The sequence below is a fragment of the Pipistrellus kuhlii genome, unplaced genomic scaffold, assembly GCF_014108245.1.
Source record: "Pipistrellus kuhlii isolate mPipKuh1 unplaced genomic scaffold, mPipKuh1.p scaffold_m20_p_13, whole genome shotgun sequence".
NCBI classification, from domain to species: Eukaryota; Metazoa; Chordata; class Mammalia; order Chiroptera; family Vespertilionidae; genus Pipistrellus; species Pipistrellus kuhlii.
The window spans coordinates 41,017,518-41,044,779 of record NW_023425438.1 but is presented as its reverse complement, the minus strand read 5'-3'; the positions used below and the strand labels follow the sequence as shown (position 1 = coordinate 41,044,779).

The following is a 27,262-nucleotide window of genomic DNA, read 5'->3' as shown; positions in this document are numbered from 1 at the left end:
GAACATATTTTAAGATGGTATGTATGCAAAAAATAAAATGGAACAAATCTCATAATCCTAACAGAAATAACTTTTCACATGTTGTTTGCATGTTTTCCCAGACACATATTCTTTAAAATTTGACATTTCACTTTTAATACTTTTAATCTTATATTTCAATTAATAAAACATTTGTATCTCTCCATAATATTACATATGCCTCTACAATTTTATTTTAGGATTTGCATTTGGTTTCATTATGATTTTTTGAAAGCATTTTAAACTCCTTTTGCTTGGATGTTTATTTGGATTATCCTAAATTCTCTGAGCTTCTGTATAATACTTTTAAGTTTCATTGTCAGCTCATTGAAACATTTAGGTAGGTTGTGTCTATCTTTACTGCCCAGGTAGTATAAGAAAAAAAACATATTCTCTGCAACTTTACCAGTAAAAGAGATTGTATATGTATTTGTGTATATTCTGCATTTTATTACCTATCCAATTTTCTTGAACATGTGTTTATTTATGTATTTAACAAATATCTATTGAGTTCTAAATAGATAAGGTACTAATCTTATAGCCATCACAAATAATTTATGTGTAGTAAGAGATAGATGTAGATATTAATATTTATAATTATGTAGCTACTAGAGGTCCAGTGCATGAAAAGTCCTCAACCTGGCCTGCCCCTTCTCACAGTCTGGCAGTCCTCAGGGGTGGAAGGCAACCTGGTGATCAGGGGAAGGCAATGCTCCATCACACCTCTGCTGCTGCCACTGCTGGCAGCACAAGCCTTTGCTGGCCCTGGTTACCTGAGCCTCAGGCGGCCCTGGGTGGCTAGGAAGTTGCCATCCAAGGCTTCCCTGTGGCTTGGGCTAGCCCTGGGCAGCAGGGGGGCTCAAGGGACTGGGGGACTCCGGAGTCAGGCTGAGGGGACTGGGTGCTGCCATCTTGAGGCTGTGGGTCCTGCCATCTTTGACGGTGTGGCAGTCAATTAGCATATACCCCCTCATTGGCTGTGGGTGCAGCCATTTTTGTGATGGCATGAGGACCAATTATCATATTCCTTCTTTATTAGATAGATAGCTACAGTTATTATTTTATTTGAAGACTTACTTGGTCATATTTTAGTTCATTGTTACCAAAATTGTGATCTCTAAACTGATGCAGTTCATGAACACTATATAAAGTTGATCAACTAGAACATTTTAAAGCAATTTAACAGAGTAATTTTATATCTAAGCTAAATTTAAATACAAAAATGTGGTATTGTATTTTTATTTTTTAAATTTACATTTTTGCAATTCATTTTTATATTTTATAAAACTGTATATGTGTGATTAATCTTTCACCACAGTTTGAGAAACATTATTTTAGTAAATTATTTATTTTCCCCTTGTAGTTATAAAAATCTACATAAATGTAAACAGCACACAAAGGATACATAAGAAAAGTAATATAAATAAGGAAATAATGATTCATAGCAAGGAATAACTTCTAGTATTTTGGTGAAAGTATTGGTCAGGATCCTGATAATGAAAAGGAGGTGATAAAAGAGAAAATTTAACAAATATACTACTTATTAAGGCATTAAAGACACACTGACAAAAAATGCTGAAAATTGCTCAGTTTGGATCGGTGTGAAACTACCCTATTTCCTGGTCCGAAAAGGAGGCACTGGTTACTGAAAATCTATGGAAACTATAGCTTTATGGTGTGTAACCACTTGATTGGCGTCATGATCTCTGGTCGAGGCCTGTAACCACTCTAATATCACAGCCTACAAGGAGAGAGCTGAGGAAGAAACACTTTCAGTCTCCTTCCCCTCCAACTTTGAGTGGTTATGTCACCATCTTATGTTGGCCAAATCAACTGAAAGCCGAAGTGTACTCGACATATGTCATTTTGTGGTTATGTCACCATCTCCCATTTATTTATTTTTTAAAAAGATTCCGTCATTTTGACATATGTACGTATATATGTGCTTATGTTTTTTATTATTTACTTACCACAAGTAAAGGTCAGGCATTGTTATCTTTCAATTTTTTCTTTTTTACTGTGTCACTTCATTACTGCTGTGTGTATGCTCCATGTGAGTGACGTAGGTGCTCATGCGGGTGGGTCCCGACTTCCGGCGGAAACCGAGATACGTCACCCCGTAGGCGCTGTAGGAACAGATCTCCTGCGTAACCCCAGGACCTACCGTACAGCTTCTGTGTGGATGTAAGCTTTCATTTTTTTAGGGTATATACCTAGAAATGAAATCACGAATCTATATGGCAAATGCATATTTAGCTGTAAAAGAAACTGCCAAACTGTTTTCTAAGTGAACTTTATCCTTCGGCATCCTCACCGGCAACGCTTGAACTCTCCAACTGCTGCACAGCCTCACCAGCAAATGGTATTGTCAGAGTTTTGTGTTATTGTTTCATTATAGTGTTTGTATCAGGTCATCTATGATATTTCAATTTGTATTGCACTAGGAGGTTGAACATCCTTTAATGTCCTTATTAGCTATTATATCTCTTCCTCAAGGAGATCTGTTCACAACCTTTGCCCTTTTATTATATTTTCTATTGGGACATTTTATAGTCCCTGTTTTCCTTTATAATAGTATGATTACATTGTTTATATTTAATATGGTCATTGATATGTGTGAATTTTTATTTTATTTTCCTTGTTTTTTCTTTATTTTTCAATTACTTTTTCTTTAAGTCTGAATATTTTTATTATTTTATTTGGGTTATTTTGTTTAGTGCTTCACTATTTGTATAATTACTTTAGTGTTTGTTCTAGAGTGTTTGGTCTTTAATTTAATCAGAAGTTTTATTCATACCTTGGCAAGGATTTCTTTGATTTACCCATATCTGTTATTCTCTGAGCTTCTTAAGTCTGCGAATTCATTACTTTCACAAAGTTTGGAAATTTTAGCCACTGTGTTTAAATATTTGTCTGCACCACACTCAATTTTCTTCTGGTGCTATAATAACACAAATATTAAACTTTTGCTATTGCCCTATAGATCCCTAAGGCTCATGTTCACTTTTTTCCTCAATCATTTTTCACCCTCTTGTTCAGGTTGAATGCTTTCTTATAATATATCTTTAAGTTCACTTCACTTTCCTATGTAATTCCTATTTTTCTATGAAGCCCATTAGGTTATTTTTGGTTCTATAATTTTCATTTACAAGTAACAGAAAACCAATGATGCAGCTAATGGAAATTGGAAGATATATTGTCTTTTGTTACCTAAAATGACAGGGGGATGAATAGGCTTCAGCAATGAGCAGATACCTTACAGAAGATTTAGTCATATACACTGTAACAGAGTCACAGTCTCTGGGTAGTAAGCAAGAGTGTTATCTTTGACCAATTTTGGGATCCTTGGGAATGGCACTAATGGCCAGTTTGGATCAGCTGCCCATTCTCAGGATTCTTAATATGGATCCTGGCATAGGATCCTAAGTTTAAATTGGCCTGGGGCACATCCCACTTCTGCGTTCATGAAGAACAGCTTGTCAACAGGATGACAGAGAATAGGATTCATGGGTGTGGAAAACAAACATCTAGCTAAGTGACTGTTCTGCTTTCATTTAGTAATTAAGGATTCTGCAGCAGACAGTCCACCATACAATTTTATATATATTACTTTTAATCAACCTTTCCCTTCAAATTAGTTTAATTTCATTTTTATCATTCCAATGAAAAAAAAATCTGACCTACTCAGATTAAATAATTTAAGATCCAATAGTTATGAGCAGCAGAATAGAGATTGAGATTTCTAGTTGAATCTACATGTGTTGCACTTTATGCTACAGGAAGGTTGCTCAACTCTGTCACTACTAATATTCTCGGATAAATAATTTTTTTTGTCAGGGGGCCTTATAGCCTGATCATTATAAGATACTTAGCAGCATCCCTGGCCTCTGTCTGCCAGAAATCAGTAGTAACACCTAACTGTACAGTTGTGACAATCCAAAATATCTCCATTTAGCATTGCTAAATGACTCTGGGGCAAAATAATAATAATAATAATAATAATAATAATAATAATACTAATAATAAAAATTACCTAGTTGAGAACCATTGCACTACACAGCTGATTCCTAGCATGTGTCTTGGCACATAAATCCTTTAAGATGTTCCATGGAAAAGAGAGCTCCATAACCTAAAACATATTTAAAAGATTCTCTATAGACTATAACTTCCTGGTGAAGTACATTGCACAGGTCATTGGTATAGTAAATAGTGCTAAGGAACCCTGCAGTTATAAAACCTGTCTCAAAATGATTCAGCTTATATGTTGTTGTTTTTGTATATACCCATTAACTGACATAGACCGTTGGTGATACAGTGATGCTTCATCCATCTTGATCCCAATGCCTTTGCATATTCTGATAAGCTCTTCATAGCCTTTGACAAACTATTATTCTTTATAGAGAACTTTTCCAATTCAAACTTAGAAAAAGTCCTCTGGTCTATACTAACACATTTTCTCTGTCCATAAATGCCCTTCTTCACTCGGCTGCACTCCTACTCATGCCTAAAATGCCCACCAGAAAGAGTCACTATACAATGTAAACTCCCTAGCCTTCCCCCCAACTAAATTATTTTATCCTAGTGGCCTCTCAGCATTTAGCCCAAATTGTATTGTGTATTTTTTTAAATTTATTCAACAGATATTTATTGAGTACATCTTCTTGTGATGAATGATGGCATATTTGGTTCTCAGACTCACTCAATGGGCATATTAGCTAGCAGGGGATAAAACATTTAACATGTGATTATCAATAAAAATGTGATAAACACTATTTTAGAAGATCTATGAATTATTCTATATAGCCATAATGGCTGAAATAAACCTGTGATAGGATACAGAAAAGTCTTCCATAGGGAAGCAATGTCTCAGCAGGAACTTCAAAGCTAATCAGGGTCCACCAAAAAAGAAAGAGTGGAATTGAAGAGGAGCATCTCAGGAAGAGTGAGAGCATGAACAATGGCTCACAGGCAAAGAGAACAAGTTTTGTTAATGGAGTTGCTACAGCAACAGAAGTCCTAGGATGATTTGATCATTGATTTTGAGCATGAGAAGCAAAGTCTAGTTCAAATGGGGATTTTCTCCACCTACATATGTTCAGCTAGATATTAAGGATTATATCTTAGTCGTCATATCTGCCCTTCCATGTGGCTAGCAGAATGCCTGACTCACGTTAGTTATTCAAGTATTTTTGAGTGAATGGACCCTCATGTTCCCGATAATCCGTTGGATAGTAGCAGATATGCACTGTATGTCACTTTGCTCGCAGAGGATTTCGTTTAACTGGCAGAACATCTGAAATTGAAATTGCAAAATGCTTTTTTATATCAGGGTTTTATACTTCTTGGATGTTCTCTGACTCAGAGGTATTTTATGAGGTTGTGTATGATATGCAAGTAAAATTTCCTCTCTATGCTCTCACCAAATAACTTTTTACAAATGTCCTTTTACTTTGAAATGTAGATCATGCTCCTTGAGCAAGGGCCATATTTTTATTCTATTAAGCAACTTGTAATATTAAATACCTGAAAAGAATATTGAAGTCATGAGTTATGGAAGCTAAATTAAAATAATTTCTGATCCTCAATATAAGAGAATATAAACATAGCAGTACTATCAATTCTTTTATTTCTGCAGTAATTTGGATTCCTGGCTCATAATTTTATTCCTACCAATAATTCCCCAAGTGTAAGCACTTCTGATTTTCTACATATGACAGTGAAAAAGATTAAAAGGTCAACATATACTTAACTGCTGAAGTAACACTAAATTAATCATAATAAAGCTCTACTCAGATTGTTTGACTCTTCTTAAGTGAATACCTACCACTTAGTAAGGAGTGACAACACTCCAGCTTGTATATTGAACTCATTAGATGTATCAAGTTATGTAACAGTACTATTATATAGTAGATTCTTTTATGATCCTAATTTTATAATGGAAGATACTAAGATATGTGAGCTCATAAATTGTAGATTTTTACACTTAATGACTCCAAAGCCATAGTATTAACTACTCTTTGCTACCAACAGTGCATGGCTGAGGGTGTATTTAAAATGTATATTTAGTGAATATATATTTTTGTGAAACCAAACGGAGGTACTTAATGATCTTTCATCTTGTATATACACTGAAAATGTTATTAATTTCTTAAAAATCTATCAACATGTGGTGTATCACATTTCATATGGAATCTATTTTAAATAACCTTCCTTTAAATCCATTTAAATTCATACTCAGAATATAGATTTAGATTTTAAAGTGTTTTCCCACTTTAGACACAGTTGTCAATGTGTATTATTCTAGTTAAGAAATGAAGCAACATTCATTGGTGGGAATAAAATCAAGTGTGAGGGTTAAGAGGACACAAGTTTCCCTGAGGACCTTCCCTCTGCTCAGGAGATGAGTCTTCTTTTTCACTTGTCACACCATCCCCAGCCTCGGAGAGATAAGACTTTGTCCTCTTTCATTCTAGTCTCTATAGTATATCTGCCTCTGACCCATTACTTTGGGGAGATGGAGGCAATGCAATATGCCACAGAAATTTTAAAAAGTGTCTGGAAACCTTAGTAATTAGCTATTTGGTCTGGAACACTTGATTTATATCTCAAGAGTCTCATTTTGCTCATTTCTAAATTAAGGCACTAATATATATGCATTGCCAATAGACACAGTTTATTTAGTATTTTCTTAAATATTTATTGAACACCTACATGGCCATGCTGCCTCTATGGATTTACATAGGAAGAAATGTATTAAATAAATAAATATATAACACTATCAAGCAATGATAATTGCTTTCGATAAGATAAGCAGAAAAAAGGAGAATGGAGATTGATGGGGAGGCAGGGGAAATTATTTTGGGTAGGGCTGACAAAGAAATTTTTCCTGAGAAGTTGGCATTTGAATTAGGCATAAATGAAATAATGGTCCAAGCTGTGGCTTTCTGAATTGTGAAGCACTATGCTATTTTTTTCCTTTTTTTTTTTTTTTTAATAATTTAATTCTCTTCAAAAGTATTCAGAGGGTCACACAGGTGGGAAATAGATAAATTTCCTGGAACTGTAGATAGGTAAGGCAGAGAGTGATGATAAGTGAGCAATGACTGTCAGAAACATCTAGCTCATCCAGGCATGTGCACAGGGCTTTCTTATGCCCTGGAAGAGAAGCAGTAAATATGTCTGTGTGGATATGTGAATAATCAAATGTTTGTAAGTCAATGGCACAATTAAATTTTGGCATGCCGAATTATTCCACAAAACCATTTTAAGTTGGTGATTATTAGTTATATGTTTACTGTCCCTTAAGTGGCTATACTTTAATAGGAATAAGAAATGCCCTTTCTGTCACAAAAACTTTCTTTATTCTTCCCTTTAAAAGATGAGTGACTTTAAAAAATTAGACAGGATTCCAATATAAAGAATGGGGCTAAAGTAGGTTTATAATTATTCATATGAAATATAATAATTCATAAATAATAATATAAGAATAACTGTTTTGTGTACTCACAACTGTAAGCCTACTTTTTTCCTCACCCTGTATAAACATCAGTTAAGTCCACATTGACATTTGGCATCCTTGTTTTACTTAGATATAAAAGTAGCTTCTATAGAAAAGGATTTATTTAGTCTGGTCAACTAGCTTTAAGACAATTTGAACCTTTAAAGCAAAGACGGTAAATGTACTAGCCTTTTCAATAGCTGTAGTAGAAACTGGTCATGAGAAACACGTGACTATAGAAGGTTTAAGAATCGATAACCTTCAATGACTTTCAATACACTGATAGTAGAAAAATATATCATAAAACTATTAATTTTAGGAAAGATTAACTACATAAAATAATGTTTAAAGTATGTTATGGAAAGTAATTTGAAGAAACTCTTGAGAATATCTCAATATATTAAAGGAATTATAAGAGAATATTATAATTTTGATCAAAATTTATTTATGAGCCAACAGTTGAAGGTTTAAGGCTGCCATAGGGCATACTAAAGGAGTCTCTTTTTTTTCTTCTTAGAAATAATTTCACAAAAGAGTAAAATCACTAGATAGAGGTCAGCAAATTATGACCTGCAGACCAAATCCACCCAATGCCTGTTTTTATAGTGAAATTTTATTGGAACTCAACCATATCCATCAATTTATGTATGTCTAAAGCTGTTACTGTGCTCCATCTGTGGAGCAGAATAGTTGTGACAGGGATTATAGAGTTCCAAACTTTAAGAGTAGGCCTACACAACCATTGTCCCCTATCCCACACTGCCCTAGTAATAATGATTGACTCAATGTATGGGATGTAAACTAAAGAAGGCCAATGGATCTTTCCTGGAATTGATATATAAATCCTGGGAGATTGATTTTTTTTTCCTTCTGGGACTTCTAAACCTGTAACATGGTAAAAATATATGTCTGAAATAAGAGAAATTAATCCCAATGTGAAGAAGAAAGCAAACTCAAGAGAGAACAGTAGAGTAAGAAAATAAGAGAAAATAAGATAAAAATATTGTTTGAGTCCTAAATTAGATCTCTAAAGTTGTTTTTCTTTGCCTCCTTAGATCAGCCTACCAGTTGCAACTTTTGTCTTTAAAATAACATAAACTATTGTTTAAAAAATGAATTATTCCCAATTTCCAGAGTCTTCATGAACATAAACATATAGAGAAGACTTGCCTTGAGTCATACCACTAAATTTCTATAATGAAAAAAGTACCAATTTGATATTTTGACAACTTAATCATTTCCATTTCCCATAACATGAAAAAGAATTATGAACTTCTGGGCTTTGAAACTGATTCCACCATTGAAAAGAATTAAATACAGGAAAGTTTCTATATTTTATTTGTTCAAATAAAAAAATTCACTCATAGTTAATTTAAAACAGGTTTTGTTGACAAAACAGATTAATGTAAAAGAAAAAAAAAAGAAAACCACCATTATCTAATTACCTAAATATAGCAACTATTAAATTGTCATATTTTATTCACATTAATATAATATACATACACACATATATACACATGCATATAAAAATAGAAACCAGCTTAAAATATTTTAATTTTCATTTTACTTCCCATTCTATAAGATTTCTTTCACATCATTAAAATTTTTTATAAACATACTTTTGTATGGCAGCTTATCAGCTTATTTGTCTTCATTTAGTGTAGGATGAAACCCTTTGAAGAATTACTCCTCTTGCCACTTAACAGAATATAAACAATTAGTAATATTTTAAATATCACTATTTTGATTGCAGTCAGCTCTATTGAATAAAACACTATTAATTGGATGCATGTCAGCTCATTCTGTGGGTAGTTAGCAAGTCATTCCAGCCAAGCTGGTACATCAGTAATCAAGTTTAGGGAAGCAAACAATTAAATCACAAAACACCTCCAAACCTTGTGCTTAATGCTCAGTTCATACTGAGCAAGTGGACTGTCCACCTACAGTTCTACCCCTCCAGATCACGCCCCCTGCAAGTGACATTTCAAAAATATAAATCTGAGTCAGTCACTCTCTCATTCTGGGTCCAACCCAAATCCAGACTGTTGCTTAGAGGGGGAAGGGCAGATGGTGTGATCTGACCCTGCCTTCTCTGCATCTCTTGTCTTCCCGCCATATTTCAGTGAAACTCAGGTCAGGCTCTGTCTCAGTTCTTTCAGTTTCCTGATTATTCTTTGCCTTAATAATTTACAACTTCTGGCTGAAGAGGATTAGTCAATTTCTTCTTATAACAATGGGGTATTATCTACTCCTCTAACACCTTTACCAGGGCTAATCAAGCCATCTGGAAAAATCCTGTACATCCCTCAAAACCCCAAACCTTTGCCCACCCCTTCCCCAAAAGATTTCTCTATTTTTTTTTTCTCTATCTCACACAGATTACATCAAAGTTAAGTATCTCCTGCGCTCCCCTCCCACATACTGCCGTGAGGACATCATGGCTCAATGCACCCTGTTGTTGGAATGCCTCCACACCCTTACTAACCTGAACACCTACAGCCAGGGGCTGTGCTATATGCAGCTTTAGAGCATCAGTGCGTGAACAGCCCAGGGAGCCTCTCCGGCTATGCTTTTTCCTTAGCACTTGGCACTGTTAAGCATAGCATAGTTTTTTACTGTTTTTTTCCTAGTTGTTGTTTCAATTTGCCTGCATTTTCTTGTATAATAGAATGTCAACTTGCTGAGAATAAGACTTTGTTTTCATTGTATTCACACCAGTTTTCATCTGGAGAAACTCTCAGCCTGGTACGTATTAGGGCCTCGCTTAAATATTTATTGAATGAAAAGCTGTGTTTGATAAGAAATTCAGAGGACAAGGAAGTAATAGATGCAATTGTATATGAGCAATTTTCTGGTAAGTTGGGCTGAATTTTGTAAAGTAACACAAAGCCAAATATCTTAGAACCAGTCTGTGGAGCACCACAGAATGTCTGTGATGAGCAAGTGGCTATCCTAGGGTTAATCTTATCTTGGACAAGTGTTATCGAATTGATTGGGTTCCTTGGCCTGCACACATCAAAGCCCAATCACATTTGAAAAAGGGGTCTGTAGCAAAGAAAGTAAAGGTTTATTTAAGAAAGGGCACAAAACAGGGGAGTGCTTTTGCTAAGACCTGGCTCCCTGATGGCTTCTGGGGGGGTGGGAGGGTGTTAGTTATATAAGGGAAAGTCATTAATCATGGAAGAGTTAGGGTCATGGCCTCTGTTAATTGGTTATTGCTACGGTACAGGGTAGTTGATCATCGCGTTTGGTCCTGATATCAGCCATGTTGTTGCTCTGTCAGGATACACAAGGGCGTGTCTGGTCTGATTGTCTTGTTTTTCTGGAGCTGAAACTCAACTGAGGCCCAGATGTTGTCTCAACTTTGACTCAAATTCTATCTCGTTGGTCAACAGACCTGAAACTTTGTACTTAAGATTATTTGATGCTAACGCAGAACCTCATTGTCCTGTGGGCTTAGTAATTAAGGGATTGGGCATGCAAGGATTAATCATGGTGCTGGATTCAAAATTCCAGTTTGAATCAAAAGGAAAGAAAGAGAAAAGGTCAGATTAAAGAAACAAAGTTTTGCCCTGGCCAAAGTGGCTCAGTTGGTTGAGTATCTTCCCATTCACCAAGAGGTTGCTGGTTTGATTCCAGGTCAGGGCACATGACCAACTTGCAGGCTCAATCTCTGGTGGGGGACATGCAGGAGGCAGCTGATCAATGTAGTGCTCTCCCATCAACATCTCTCTCTTTCTCAACCTTTTTATCTTTCTAGAAATCAATAAACTCTTGTAAAAAGAATGAAAAGAAATAAAGAGATGATATTTCTGCATAGTTATATAGCTTCCTAACTGCTCTACACTCAGGAGAAGACAAACTGGTGATTCACATTTAGCAGCCATCTCAAAACCCTAGCTATTCTCCAAATTTCTCAAGTAAGAAAACTCAGGAACTCTGAGGTTACCAGGTCACAGGGTTCTCAGGTGGCTATTGGACGATTTGGCCTGTTACTGTCTCACTGAGCCCTCAAGAGATCTCTGCTCCAAGCAACTCTCTACCTGGAGCATGTACTGTGCCTTTTGAGACATCAGTGCTGTAGTAGAGAAGCCATGTGTCAGCTTATTTCAATTTATGCATCAATAGTGCAACTTAAAATCCCTAAATAGGAATAAATCACCTGCCAAGTTATGTGGAGAGTCCTGTGCAACTTCTCCCAATGACAGCACTTGGAATCCATAGATCATAGCTCACTGTACTCTCTCTCAGGGCTTTGCACTTCACTAGTGAATAATATATTTGGGAAGTTATAGTTTTAGAAGCTGTCATTGTAAAGCTCCAATTCTTATATCCCTCAAACTGTGGGCTGGAAATGTTCTAATGCAGTCTTTGAGTTCACTGAAAAAAAAGAGAATGAGAGGATGAGGGAGAAGGAAGAAATGAAAGAAGGAAGAGAGGGAGAGGAGAAAGAAAGATGACATTAACCCCAATGCTGGAAATCTCTCTTTTTTCAGCCACACAGCTGTAAAAATGTCAACCCAAACAGCAAGCTGCGGGGTTGCCATGTAACTGGGATCTTGCAGAAAACTATTATTGTCAGACCTAATAGCTCCAACCTACTCCTACACGTGTGAGCTCACTTGGACTTTAAATGTAACTTAATCTCAGGTTATATCAAGCGGGCTATGGAGTTAATGGGTAAAACCTAGTGGCTGAAATTATAACTTTTGTTTCTAAAAATAAGAGGTTACCAAGGGTTCAGCAGGGTGTATGATAAGAAATGCAATGGCATGTCTCTTAGCACATGCATTTCGATAAAAGGCAGATTCCAGACATAAAATCTGGCATGACAAATCCACCAGGTAGCCTTTCTTTTCCTGTGTTTTCTCCTCGCTTCTTTGCTCTCTTTCTTTCCTGTGACTGTCTTCTTTCCTCTCCTCCCCACTTCACCCTTCCTTCACCCTTTCCATGGGCGGTGCATGCTTATTTCCCTTCACTCTGTTTTTGTTCCTTTTTACTGACACACACTTACATTTCACTTGCATTTTTTTTTTTCTTTTACGTACCAGCTATTGAGATACGTTTTGAAGGGGATAACCAGGTGAATATTGCTGGCTCCCTGTTGCCCCAAGCATACTTCATAGCGAACATAGGCCTGACTATAATTAGGAGGAGGAAAAAATAGAAGGCAAGAGACAATGGCATCAATCCAAAAGGCGGTAATTACATAGAAGCATAAGGGATCCCTCCACTCCTCTCTCCTTTCTTCCTCTTCACCCCCTAATTTAAAACCTATAATTCTTCCTTTCTTTCCCTTACCTATAGAGAATTTAAATGGCTTTTTTCAAATATGAAATGTACCAGGACTAAGGAACAGTTTTATATAACAGTCTTTTAATACATAGGCAAATAGCTCTTCATTGTTATCGATATGTTACTAATTAAGCTGGGAAAAGGAGCTCTACACCCACCTAAGCAGTGAGTAATATTGGGAGCTGCAGGAGCTGAGAGCCTTGAAATTATATAAAAGTACACTTTACATCACATTCTCGGGTTACTCCATCTTGTTAATGAATCTCTTATGACCTTTTTATATCCTGTACAGTGTGATTGGGCCCAGAATTTGTTTGGTCCACACAGTGTTACCCTTGAGTTCTACAGTATCTATAAATAGCTTCATATAAATAATTAGCTAGGTTGGGATCCTTGCCTCCGGGTGATGAGATGCCCTCCACGTTTAATTTGGGAAGGAAACCTTTTCCTTCCTTTTAGAGAACTACAGATTAGAAAACAGAACGAAACAAATCTTCCCTTTTTCTAAAACATGTCCTGCAGCAAAGACAGCTCAGGCCCAGGTTGAGGAAATATTTTACATTCAGAAATTTTAGCAGCCAGGAAAGATAAATGGAAGCTCACAAGTAAGTCAGTGAAAAACATTCTTGTTAAATGATAAGTCTCCAGCCTGCATGACGTAAGCATGGCAAGATGGCAACAGAGAGGGGAGACTAATCCAGTGGGATAAAATGCTGACTCTTTTACTTCACTGGCAGGAAATAAGGTTAGATTCCTAGAACGAATTCATGGTAAAGAAGGGGAGAGGAGCGATCTATTTTCAGGATAGAAAGGTAAACTCTTAACTGGTTTAAACAGGCCCACTAATATTTCTGCTGCCAGAGTTGACCCCAGATAAAGCTGAGAGCTGAAACCTGCAGAAACAGCTGGTAACTCTTTAGAAAGAGTGCCCTCACCAATATAAACCAAAGGGGTGAATTTCCCAAACCTCAGCACGACAGGTGCCCTCAGAGAAGTGGAGAGAATTCTGTTAGCAAATGGCTCATCGGAAATACCATATCTCTGGCCAAAACCGGTTTGGCTCAGTGGTAGAGCGTCGGTCTGAGGACTGAAGGGTCCTGGGTTCGATTCTGGTCAAGAGCATGTACCTTGGTTGTGGGCACATCCCTGGTAGTGGGTGTGCAGGAGGCAGCTGGTTGATGCTTCTCTCTCATTGACATTTCTAGCTCTCTATTTCTCTCCCTTCCTCCCCGTAAAAAATCAATAAAATATATTTTAAAAAATAAAAATAAAATAAAAAACACATCTCTGAGGGAGGCCTTGACCCTTGTTAAAAACAAAAATTCAGTTGAATAAATTTGATTATCTCATTGGATTTATTTACGGATTCATGAATCAAGCAGCATCCTATCTAGCAAGTAGAGAGATACTAAGATGCTGTACAACATGGAAGGCTTTTATAGGAAGAAACTGGGCAGGGCAAGAAAGTTATTAGCCACCCCTTTCTCTCCCCCCACACACAAAGAGAGAGAGAGAGAGAGAGAGAGAGAGAGAGAGAGAGAGAGAGAGAGAGAGAGAGAGAGAAATATCAGTTTTATGCAAAATTATTTTCCCTTAGGGAAGGTAGGGGCAGGTTATCTCAGCTTCCTTTTGGAGGATGATGAGGGGTTTGGGGAGGAGATGGTCACAGAGCTGGGACAGGCCACACGGAGGCAGGGCAGGGCTGGCTGGAGGGCAGGGATTGGCTTAGGAGGCTGGCAGGTCCCGCTCTCCAGGGCAGGTGAGGGAGCCAGAGGGAGCTGGAGGAGTCTGATTGGTGTATGCTAGGTTCCCTGGACAGTGTTTCCCCTAGGAGCTGGCTTACTTCCGTTTGGATTTGTGATGTGGGCAGGGACAGAGGTTGGCAAACTCATTAGTCAGCAGAGCCAAATATCAACATTACAACAATTAAAATTTCTTTTGAGAGCTAAATTTTTAAAACTTAAACTTCTTCTAACACCACTTCTTCAAAACACTCACCCAGGCCGTGGTATTTTGTGGGAGAGCCACACTCAAGAGGCCAAAGAGCCGCATGTGGCTCGTGAGCTGCAGTTTGTCTACCATGGAGCTAGAATACTGGGGTTGTCTCCCTCCAGGTTGTGCATCTCAATGTACAAACTAACTCTATCACTTGTAATTATATTAAGAGCTAATGTTTTAAGTGATTAATATTATATAGGTACATTCCTAAGCACTTAATATATATTAACTCCTGTAATCCTCATTTAAGTTAGAAACTATTATTTTCCCATTGAAGAAATTGAGACCCAATGAGTTTAAACAACTCACTCAAGGTCATACAGCTAATAATGGTGAAGCCAATATTCCAGCCCAGGACGGCTTTTCTAAACAACCACACTTTCATCTAGAATACCCGTAGTGTAAGGTTTAACAGCATGAACTTTGTAATAAAAAGTACATATTTGATTTGCAGCTCTGATAATTTATTAGATGTGTGATCTTAAGGAAACCATTTAAACTCTCCAAATCTGTTTTCTTGTCAGTGAAATGGAGGCAATAAAATCATCTGCCTCCCAAGCCAGTATTTAACACAATGCCTTTTAATTATTAGGTGTGTGTTTGTGAGTAACAGGAAGCCTAAATTAAGCTGGGATCAGCAATAAAGAGAAATGCCTGGCTCATTCAACTGATAAACCCAATGTAAACTGAAATCCAGGCAAGGGTTAGAACAATGCTCCCCAGGACTCTGAATTTTTCCAACTCTGTTCTTCTGCAGTAGCAGCCAAATCTAAAAGTTAGATCCCTTCAGGATCTCATGATGGCGCCCGTAAGGGTGCTGTCTCCTTGTTTGAATGAAAGTATTCTTCCTCCAACCACCAAACAAATTCTGGGCATGGAAATTCTGCGATTTACTCTGTTTGAAATCACTTTGGTCAGGAAGCAAAGGACAGAGGAGATTGGCACTAGATGATCTGGGCTACTACTCATTGGGGCAAGAGGAATGGCAGCCCAGAGGGTAGAGTGTGGTCCTCAGAGCTCTCCTCGGAAGCCAGTGCCACCCAAACCTGTGTTTCAACACGATGGAAAGAAGGGTGGCTCTCACAAAGAACTTCTGGATGCTGTGGAGAGAAATGGTGTTAGGCTGACACTTAATGCATTTTTACTAAAAACACTCTTATAGTGTTTTTGTTATTAATATAAATATCTATGTAACATACTGGAAGCTGACATTTCTATTACAAAACTGGTTCTATGTAACAAACAGAGAGAGAGAGAGAGAGAGAGAGAGAGAGAGAGAGACAGACAGAAGGAAGGAAGGAAGGAAGGAAGGAAGGAAGGAAGGAAGGAAGGAAGGAAGGAAAAAGGAAGGAAGGAAGGAAGGAAGGAAGGAAGGAAGGAAGGAAGGAAGGAAGGAAGGAAGGAAAAAAGAAGGAAGGAAATACTAGTTCATATAGTTCCAAATCCCTAAGTTCCAACTCTCAGTCTTGGACCTTCTTGGGAATATAGTATATACCAAAATCAGAAAGATTTTTTTTTAAGAATTGTGTGTAGACTCTAGATATTTCACTTTTTAAATCTAATATTGATGCATGGACGAAGAGTTCTATTAATATTGGCATTTATGAAGGCTTATTTTTACTGTAAAACTAGGAAAGCATTACTGGCAGAAGCATTTTTCCCCTAAAGCTATGCTAAACATTTTTTATCATCACCTACAGAGTTTGTATGAAAGCCTTTTTTCTTCCTATTGAATTCATAAATGTTCCAAAAACACTTAGAAAGTGTCTGTTGTATAAACTGTTACATTTGTCCAATTATTTAGTGAAAGAAGAGTCATTTTGCAGTTCAACTGTCATGTGGAATCACACACTGAAAAATGCTAAGAGTTTATTCTCAAAGTGGGTTACAGTTTCCAGATGCATAGTTTTTAATGTCAATATATTTTACTTAAAGAGGTATATTTGGATCATGTAAGAAAGGTGCTAAAGTCCCATCATAGTGAAGCTTGAGGGAGTTGTATTCATCCTTCCAAATCCCAGGAAAGTGTGCTGGTATAATTGAGGGCCTTCTTCATCAATTTGAAAAACAATGCTTTCCTAAACAAAAGGCCCAATTTAAAATGCCAACTCTACCAATTCTGTAAGACTTCATTCTGATTACCCTTGAATCAACTTCTCCATCTGTAATAGGGAGAATTTTTAAAAAGAAAGAAAGTAAGAAACCAAAAAAAACCTTTCCTCCTACAGGTCAGAATTTCATATTTTAAGTTTTAATTTAAAATAATCTAATTCAATGCTCTCAAGAGAATGTGGAAAATTATTTTTATTGAGTTTACAATAAAGCTATTTAGCAATAGAAGATTTATCTGCCTTATCTTTATATTCCACTGGGTCATATGCTCATACCAAAGATCCATTATACTTTGCCACATTTTTGAAATCTCAAAAAATTCTAAATTTACTTTCTGTGATGATCATTCTTTAAAAATAAAAAGCATCACTCCCTTCCTTGTTCAGTTAAATCCACACATCAAATTTTGGCATGGTTAAAAATATCTAATGACTGAAATGTGAGGGTTTCCCCCCTCAGTTTGGTCTTATCTCACACCAGGTCAGAGCACTGAATTTATTTTTTTTCTTTCTTCTTTGAGCCAAAACTGATTTCAAACCTACTGTGTGCTAGAATCAGGCTGCAGGCTGGGCTAGTTAAAACCCTTTATTTAGATTTTATAATGTCTCTTGTGAGTGAGGCCTCTGCACTTACTGAACTACAATTGCCTTTTGGTTATGTAAGACGATTTAGAAGAGAAAATACATCCATTAGCTTATAAAAGGCAAGCTGAAAAATTAATTTCCATTGCAAGCACACACACATAGATTAAAACATTTTACCAATAAAATCTACTTTCTCTTTCTCTAGACTGGTAATTTTCAGAGGGGAAATCCATACAGGCATGCAAGAGAGAAATACTTTTCTATTATTTTATTTTTCTGGTTATTTTATTTTATTATTATTATATATATTTTTTACAGAGAGGAAGGGTGAGGGATAGAGAGCTAGAAACATCCATGAGAGAGAAACATCGACCAGCTGCCTCTTGCACACCCCCTACTGGGGATGTACCCGCAACCAATGCACATGCCCTTGACCGGAATCGAACCTGGGACCTTTCAGTCCACAGACCAACTCTCTATCCACTGAGCCAAACTGGTTTCGGCTATTTTATTTTTTTAATTAAGACATTATATGTGTACATATCTTACCATTACCCCTTTCACCCCTCTCCCATATATGTCCTCACCTCCCAATGTTTTTCATCCTTTGGTAATGCTTATATGCATGCATACAAGTCCTTCCATTGATCTCTTGTCTCCCCCACCTCTCCCTAATCTTCCTGCTGTAATTTGACAGTCTGTTTGATGCTTTATATTATTTTATCAAAGGATGTATTAAGACAGATTGAAATGCATCAGTTTCTAGTAACCAGCAGATGGTGCTTTTAGTAATATGTTTATAAAAGGTTATTTGAATATCCTGTCTGTAGAGTTTTTATTTGTTTGTTTGTCTTGATAAAACTAACTATAAATAAGAGATGGCAATATTTTGCCATGGCATGAGGCAAATTCTATATTTTTATTGTTAGTAATGTATATACTTATAAAATTCAGCATAATTTTTACAACACTCCTATTAGACACCTTCCAGATAATGAAATGAAATATGTTAAAAGTTGAAATTAATATAAGTATTATATTTAATTAGGTGCTGTATCTTTATGTAGGTGGAGTTAATTTAACTGCCAGCATAATTTTAATTACAGATAAACTCACATGTATTGCTTGAACTCATGCTACTTTGATTTTATATCTTCTTTGTTTGTAAAATAATTATTAAAATGTTCAATGGCTCATGGTACAATCACCATGAAGGTAAACTCTCGATCTCTAATAAGAGCAGCTATATTAGCATTTGCTCTTGGCATGTTTTGTTTGGTCTCTTTCAGTTCTGACCTCCATTTCTCTTAAGTCAACTTATTTGTATCATGCTCTTCTAGTTGGCCATCTCAAATTCTTTTTAATCAGAAATTGACTGTAAATAAATATACAATACTAGGCAACATGCAGCGTTTAACAGCATAATAGTGATCACACATGAGTTGTTTGAAGGGAATCACAAGGAAAACAAATCAATTTCATTTTTGTAGAAGAATTGTACAGAACCATTTGAATTCATCATATTGTGAAGACTAAGTGCATTCTAAAAGCATGAACGATTTCATTCTCTGTCCATAGCCAGTGTTTAGTAGATGGAAATTTAAGGATGTTGATAAGACTATGTTACAACTCTCTTTTGTCACCTAAAATTTAGGAAACTGCAATTACTTTTTTATAATTGTTTTTACCCTTTTGTCCCTTGTTTTGAGTGTCTTAAGCCTGTGTGTTGTGCTCAATTGGATCTCTCATTTTTGCCTTGAGTGTTAATAAACCCAGCTAATCTGACATTGATAAAGAAAAGGGAGGGCACAGGCACTAGGGTGCGTGGAAACCTTAGAAAATAGCAAACTAGGAGTGATGGAGGGTAAATGGTGAGCCTCAAGCTACTGGGGCACCTTCACCTGAAAGACCCAAGAGGTAGGGGATTATATTTTTATGTTTCACTTTTTGTACTTCCTTAAAAGTCAATGAAAAGGGAACTTGCCTTGTAAGTGGGCAGTGCTGGATGGGATACTTGATGATGGTTTTCATAAATGTCAGCAATGTAGTTCCACCTGGTTTTGAATCCCTGATTAAAAAGCACACATGAGTTTTTACCTTTAGGGGTGAGTAGGGCGTCCTCCAGAAACAACAGATCTTGACTTTAGTAAACAAAATCTGCACATGACAGTGACCTTAGAAAATGAGGTGTCCTTAGTTGTTTTTTCTTTTTAAATATGGTTTTGTTGATTTCAAAGAGAAAGGGAGAGGGAAAGAAAGATGGAAGCACCAATGACGAGACAGAATCAATGATCAGCTGACTCTTGCACACCCCACACTGGATATCGAATGCACAACCTAGGAATGTGCCCTGACCAGAATTTGGACTGTGGCCTCCTGGTTCATAGGTCAATGCTCAACCACTGAGCCACTTCAGAAGGGCATTTGTCCTTAATTTTAAAGCTGATAAGCTGTTGTGCTTATTATGAATTGTGCCCAAAGTGTTGCACTCATTCAATTTATACTCATAATTGAATATTTCTCACAACAAAATTAGGTATGTTTAATCTTCCATAATTCCCAATCACTTTGACAGGAGGAGGAGAAATGCGAACAAGCTGAAAGCATTCAAGAACTCATTGGTTTCTGGGTCAATAGAGGGAAGTTTTACAAAAACAAAACAAAAAAAAACAAAAAAAAACAAAGAGAAACTGTGAAAGAAGTGTTATTCTTAAAAAATTATCCATTCTAAAATTGTAATTATCACTGTAGTATCAAGGAAAACAGTAAACATACTGCATAAATAAATTGACACCGGCTGTTCCTTTACCCAAATTAAATAAACTATCCTATTTCAAGCCTAAATGATATTAAGTAAGAAAATGATTAGATTTGGTGTCTGTCCCTTGAAAATATTTTCCAGGTGTCATTTTAATTTTTAGCCAAAAGTAATGTACTCTGCAGCAGTTCTTTGGAAGTTTTGGGTCTGAGTTTATTTTCCTGTGGTGCTTTTAAGTCCATAAATGTTTCATTTGAACTTCTGTGTATCTTCATGTGAGCCACATATAACAGTTTCATGATGTGTCATTTAAGCATAGTCATTTACCATAAAACATGCTTTAAATAAAATTGAGTGCTAGAAATGAAAAGGAAAATGTTGATTTGGAGAGTAAAACAAAAATACACTAGGTTTATATCTTCTGAGCAAATAAAATCCTTCATACTTGTCTTTATTAACATCATCACCAATATAGAATGAGTCCATTTCTTTGAAAGTTCTTAGATGAGAGGCTGTTTTCAATAGCCAATACATAGTCAATGATTTTAAGTTTTATCTATCTGGAGAACAGAAATAAACTAGTTCATCAAAAATATTTATTTAAAAAGTCAAATAAAGCCGAAACCGGTTTGGCTCAATGGATAGAGCGTCAGCTTGGGGACTGAAGGGACCCGGGTTTGATTCTGGTCAACGGCATGTACCTTGGTTGCAGGCATATCCCCAGTAGGGGGTGTGCAAGAGGCAGCTGATCGATGACTCTCTCTCATCGATGTTTCTAACTCTCTATCTCTCTCCCTTCCTCTCTGTACAAAATCAATAAAATATATTTAAAAATAAATAAATAAATAAATAAATAAAAATAAAAAGTCAAATAAAAAAGATTGCCCTTCATGCCAAAACCAGTTTGGCTCAGTGGATAGAGTGTCGGCCTATGGACTGAAAAGTCCCGGGTTCGATTCTGGTCACGGGCATGTACCTTGGTTGCGAGCACATCCCTGTTAGGGGGTATGCAGGAGGCAGCTGATTGATGTTTCTCTCTCATTGATGTTTCTAACTCTATCCCTCTCCCTTCCTCTCTGTAAAAAAAAAAATCAATGATATATATATTTAATTTTTTTTAATTGCCCTTCAGACTTTCATTAGCATTGTCTTAACTGAACTAATGTTTCATTGATTCTGTGGGATCATTAAGTAGCATCATCTAATTTTATGAATACCACTTGATATCTTAATGTCTATTTAGGGATAGATTTATAAATATAAAGTGTAGTGGGAATTTGCATGTCATCCTTTCACAAGGGCCATTCTAATCTTCACTGTACAATTCCAATTTTAGCATATGTCCTGCCAAAGCCCTCGTGCCCAACAGTAGATGAGTAGATAAAAAAGCAGTGGTACATTTAGTACACAATGGAATACTACTAGATGGAACTGGAGATTATTAAGTGGAGTGAAAAACCCAGTCAGAGAGAGACAAGTACCATATGATTTCACATATATGTGGAATTTAATGTAAAAAAAATAAAATAGAAACATACTTACAGATACAAAAAACAGACCAACAACTGTTAAAGGGAAAGGAGGTTAGTGGACTGAGTGAAAAAGGTGAAGGGATTGAGCAAAAAAACAAACAAAAAAAAAACAACAACAACCAAACAAACAAAATACAGACACAAATGACAGTGTGAAGATTACTAGAGGAAAGGTGGGTGGAAAGAAGTAGAAAAGAGTAAAGAGGAGATAAATAATGATGGGAAAAAACTTGCCATTGTGTGAGATATATATAAATATAGATCACATGTGTCAAACACAAGGCCCGCGGGCCAAATCCGTCCCATCAGGCCTTGCAATGTGGCCCGCACCACGCTGTCATCACTGCACTCCGCTGCGTTTCCATCACAATGACAGTTTATGACTGTTCAGTAAACCATTCGGCCCACGATTTAGGCTGGATTTTAGATTTTGGCCCCTTCTCTGATTGAGTTCGACACCGCTAATATAGATAGATATAGATATAGATATAGAGATAGAGATAGAGATAGAGATAGAGATAGAGATAGAGATAGAGATAGAGATAGATAGATATACACATACACAGTACATATACACTGAGTGGCCAAATTATGATCTCTGAACACATATTGGGCCACTCAATATATATATTGAAGGCCCAGTGCATAAATTTGTGCATGGGTGGGGTCCAGCCAGCCTAACCAGGGGGAGGGACGTGGTGGTTGGCTGGCCTGCCTGCTAGTCAAACTCCTGGTGGAGGTAACGATTTACATATTAGCCTTTTATTATATAGGATATACACTGAGTGGTCAGATTATTATGCATTCAGAGATCATAATAATCTGGCCACTCAGTGTGTGTGTGTGTGTGTGTGTGTGTGTGTGTGTGTTTGTTAATATAAGAAAGAATAGTTATACAATATTATTTATTTTCTTCAGTTGCTTCCAATGTTTTGTTAACATCAGTGTTGATTAATATTTACCAATGTTGAAACTTTTTTGATACTTATTATTAATTATCCTCTATAAAGGTAGTCACAATTTCTACTTCCACCCTGGTATATGATAATATTTTTGCTTTGCCAGTTTTCAACTGTGTTGAAACATTTGAAAAAAAAATCTACACCACTTGGATTGAAAACTAACAATTCACTGTTTCAACTTGAATTTTTTGAAACAATTTACAACTGACATGGATCACCTGCTGAATTACAGATTATTGTTGTAATTGTTTATTCAGGTCCTTAGGGCTATGCTATTTCTAACCTTTATAGAGCTTTTGCCATGTATTATTCTTTAAAACACTTTACATATCTCATTTGATCCTTACAACTGCCCTGTTTGGGAGGGATTATACATATCTTTTTACAAATAGGAAATTAAAGTTTAATCATGTAATTTGTCCCAAGTTATACTAAGAATCAAGCGGTTCAAATCCAGAACCACTTAGTCTCTGTTTAAAAAAGAGAAATCTTACAAGAAGATGAGAAGACACAATTGATTTTATTTACAATTTGAAGTAAAACTCTCAACAAAGCTAGGCTTTTACCATGGAACCATCCTACAGAAACTATCAGAGAGGGGTACTCTCTTCCTTGATGATTACATTTCAAGGACATAGTTCTCAGATCCTTGTAAATGTCACTTCTGGCTTGTAACACTGGAAAGAGACTTTGGGTCGAGAAATAATTTAAAATCACATTGCCCTTTGGATTAATTTGTTCTAAGGAAACGGAAGTTAGGAGTCTAAAGTCAGGAAGAAACCCATAAAAAGTTTAGTAAAGCCGAAAACTTTAAGACCTTCTTAGTCATTAACAATAAGTTTTTTTTTTAATTAATAAAGCTTTATTGTTCAGATTATTATCATTGTTCCTCTTTTTTCTACCATAGCTCCCCTCCACCTAATTCCCACCCCATCTGCCCTTACCCTCCCCCACTGTCCTCATCCATAGGTGTGAGGACAGTGGGGGGGGGGGGGGTATGCAATCTCTTCCCGCACCCCCACACCCTTTCCCCCCTGAAAATTATCAGTCCACTCCCTTTCTATGCCCCTGATTCTATCAATATTATAGTCACCAGTTTATTCTGTTCCACAGATTTTTAATTCACTTGATCTTTAGATTCACTTGTTGATATATATGTATTTGTTGATCATAATTTTTATCTTTACCTTTTTCTTTTCCTTCCTCCTCTTCTTATAGAATACCTTTCAGCATTTCATATAATATTGGTTTGGTGGTGGTGAACTCCTTTACCTTTTTCTTATCTGTGAAGCTCTTTAGCTGATCTTTAATTTTGAATGATATCTTTCCTGGGTAATCTTGGTTGTAGGTTCTTGCGATTCATCACTTTGAATATTTCTAGCCACTTCCATCAGGCTTGCATAGTTTCTGTTAAGAAATCAGCTGACAATCATATGGGTGCTCTCTTGTAGTTAACTAACTATTTTTCTCTTGCTGCTTTTACTTTTTTTTTAAAAATATATTTTATTGATTTTTCACAGAGAGGAAGGGAGAAGGATAGATAGTTCGAAACATCCATAAGAGAGAATCATCGATCAGTTGCCTCCTGCACACCCCTACTGGGGATGTGCCTGCAACCAATGTACATGCCCTTGACTGGAATCGAACCTGGGACCTTTCAATCCACAGACTGACATTCTATCCACTGAGCCAAACCAGTTTTGGCACTTGCTGATTTTAATATTCTCTCTTTGTCTTTGCTCTTGGCATTTTAATTATGATGTGTCTTAGTGTGGTCCTCTTTGGTTTCCTTTTGTTTGGGTTTTCTGCACTTCCTGGACTTATAAGTCTATTTCTTTTACCAGGTGGGGGAAGTTTTTGATCATTATTTCTTCAACTAAGTTTTTAGTATCTTGCTATCTTTCTTCTTCTGACACCCCCATAATTCGAATGTTGGTATGCTTGAAGTTGTCCCAGAGGCTCCCTACACTGTCTTCATATTTTTGGGTTATTTTTTCTTTTTGCTTGTCTGATTGAGTGTTTTTTACTTTTTTGCATTTCAAATATTTGACTTGATTCTAGTGATCCTTTAGTCTGCTGTTAAATCTCTGATTTTTTTTTTTTTTCAGTCAGTGTATGCTTAATTTCTAGTTGGTCCTTTTTCATATCGCTGAGGATATCATTAAATTCATCGGCCTTTTCTAGAAAATTCTTGAAAAATCTTATAACTGTGGTTTTGAACTCTATATTCAATCATTTGCTTTCCTCCATTTCTTTCATTTGTGATCTGTTTCTTTGTCTCTGCATTTTGGCTGCTTCCCTGAATGATAGAGTCGCTTTGTGTGCTAGGTGTCCTAGCAGGGCCCAGTGGCTCTGCCTTCCCAGTTAGCTGAGGTGGACACTCTTGTTGAACCCCTTTTTGGGCTGTGTGCACATTCTTGTTGTAGTTAAGCCTTGATTGTTTGGTATCACTGGGAAGAATTGACCTCCAGGCCAAATGGATCTGAGGATCATCTGTGTCTATGCTGGGAGAACTGTGCTGGAGACACCCTATATAGAAGACTTGCAAAATCATCTGTGTTCACCTTGGATGGGGCTGAGTCTCAGGACAGAGCAGACAGCATTGGTTTCAAATGAGCCCTGCCCTGTGTATCAGTGTCCAGGGGTAATCACTGCAAGCACTTCTGAGAAAGTCACCCTCAAGTTCTGCTCATTGCCAGATTGTCCAGTTTCTCCCCAAATGAGTCTGGGTCCTCAGAGTCTCACCCAGAACTGGAGTTCTCTGAAATCAATATCAAAATGTACTTTTTAAAAAGGATATCATGCAAGTGATTAGGATAGCAATAGTTAAACAGCAGATAATATGTGCTAGGCCTATAAAGAAAATGGAAGATTATACGGGACAAATGAACATTAGGAATGATGCTCAGGGATGTCAGGATGAGGGGAAAAGGTGGATAGGGATATGATAGCAATAGTTTCCAGGAGGCTATTTTGTTATTGAAGATAGGTTTTGTTTTAAACAGTCTGATATTCTACCTCTATGATATGGGTTAGATTTTCCTAAATGATGGAAGAAAATAAAACAACCTAAAAGCATGATGTATTTTTTTCTACAAATTTATTTACTCTAAAATGTGTTTACTATAGCTGTAAGCATACCAGAATACCATTTTTTTTCAATTACTTTTTTTTTGTTTTCATCACAGTGATCAAATAAGAGATTTTAGTACTAAAACACTTATTTATTTTTAAAAATATATATTTTTTATTGATCTCAGAGAAGCAAGGAGAGGGAGAGAAAGCTAGAAACATCTATGATGAGAAAGAGTCATTGATTTGGCTCCCTTCTGCACACCCTCTACTGGGGATAGAGCCTGCAACCTGGGCATGTACCCTGACCTGGAACCGGACTATGACCTCCTGGTTCATAGGTCGACACTCAACCACTGAGCCACACTAGCCAGGCAGGGCACTAACATGTCAATATTAGATATGTACTCATTGGAATATTGAGATATGTACTCAGTCAATATCTTAATATTCTCCTTAACATTGCATGATCTAAGTCAACCATATCAAATACTGATTTTGGTTTTAGCATTATTGGAGTTGGTATTTGTTTACATTTTTCTTTTCTTCAGAGTAGGTCAAGATTATTAGATGATGAATTTTCATTTACTTCAATGAAATTTTAAAAAGGACTTAAGGTTTAAGTCACAAAATTGAAGTGTGTGTGTGTGTGTGTGTGTGTGTGTGTATTTAAGAACATATAGATCATTATGCAAAACTGAAATGATGGAAATATGAGTGTTATAAACCATAGTGAAATAAATGAGAATTTTAATATAAATTTATAAAAAACACACAACTATATAATTTGATTTTTTTTTGCTCTAAACATGAAATTTTTAAGTTGAGATTCAAAGTAGATAATTGAAGTTATGTGTACTTATCTAAAATTATCTAGTAATGTCAGCCCTGTACACTGAATTTACATAATTATCTTAATAACTTATGATGTAACTGAATGGGATTCAATAAAAGCATTTTTCACTGATTGAAGCAATCACAATATAGAAGGGGTTGAAATACAACATGAATAAGCAGGTCAGTTTTATATCATTAGAAAGGTTTAAGTGACATCTAATTAGCACTAAGGGATTATATAGTTTTATAGAATAGAAAACACTATTGAGTAATAAATGGGAGAAATTCAGATTAATAACAGTGACATTCAGGTACTTAAATGGATTAAAGTCAGAGAAGTTTTAAAAGAAGCATCACATGTTTCAGTAGCTTAGGTGTCCAAGGTGAGGTTTGGGGGTATAAATGGAGGTTATGGGCACTCACTAACACTTTAATATTAATGGATTATTAAAAGGCATAATGCCAAAACCAGTTTGGCTCAGGGGATAGAGCATTGGCCTGCAAACTCAAGGGTCCTAGGTCCCATTCCAGTCATGGACTGTGCTTTCTAGTCATTTGTGGAATAGTAAACAGAAAACTACCAGAGTCCAGTGCCC

The 27,262-nt window shown here is 36.4% G+C and overlaps 1 protein-coding gene and 1 non-coding gene across 3 annotated transcripts in view; one reads left to right on the top strand and one right to left on the bottom strand.

Moving 5' to 3' along the window:
* Positions 1-27,262, top strand: part of LRRTM4 (leucine rich repeat transmembrane neuronal 4) — a 682,133-nt gene that overhangs the window by 177,903 nt on the left and 476,968 nt on the right. The window lies entirely within an intron of this gene.
* LOC118717906 lies at positions 21,517-21,619 on the bottom strand. Its single transcript, XR_004987654.1, has one exon. It is a non-coding gene; the product is annotated as a U6 spliceosomal RNA (small nuclear RNA).